A 638-nucleotide genomic window follows, 5' to 3' on the forward strand; every position below is an offset into this window, starting at 1 on the left:
TCCTGGACTTACTGTGGGAAGTGCTCTACCCTGGCCAGGAATTTCAGCTGACCTGCTGGGGGTCTGTACAGAAAAAGCAGCTTCTGAAAGAGCAAGTTACAGATGGGAAGTGTCTCTCCTATGCCAGCTGAGTCAGTAGCCCCTTACTTCTAAGGCAGAACTGGCCAGGTTCTGTTCCATGAACTGGAGGCCCCACCCCACTGACAGACCCTGCCAATCGTATGCTGGTGTCTGTGTGAGAGATTTTTGTGAACTGGTAAAATGGGAATGTGGAAGCCCGGCCTATAAGGTGCTGTGGAAATGGCGTAGCTCACTTAAAGTTTCTGTGCCCCAGAACAGCGGCGGGTCACGTGATGGAAATGGCGGGCAGTCATGCTCATCCCTCCTCACCCCCTTAGGCCTTTGAGTGAGCCCCCTGGTCATGTGCAACCTCTTCGGTGTGGAGAATGGGGACAAAGGCTTAATTGTGGTTAATCCCCTTTGACTGGGATTTAAAACACAGGGGAGGTGGGGTCGCCAAGAGTTCTGGCTTGGAGGGAAGAAGGGAAAGTTGCAAGCCACTGTGCGGAGGAGAGTTGGTGTGCATGCGCAGTTGCAAGGCAGTGGGAATCTTAGTGTGGATGTTGTGTTTGGTACCC

Source organism: Mus pahari, chromosome 12, assembly GCF_900095145.1.
Source record: "Mus pahari chromosome 12, PAHARI_EIJ_v1.1, whole genome shotgun sequence".
Lineage (NCBI taxonomy): Eukaryota > Metazoa > Chordata > Mammalia > Rodentia > Muridae > Mus > Mus pahari.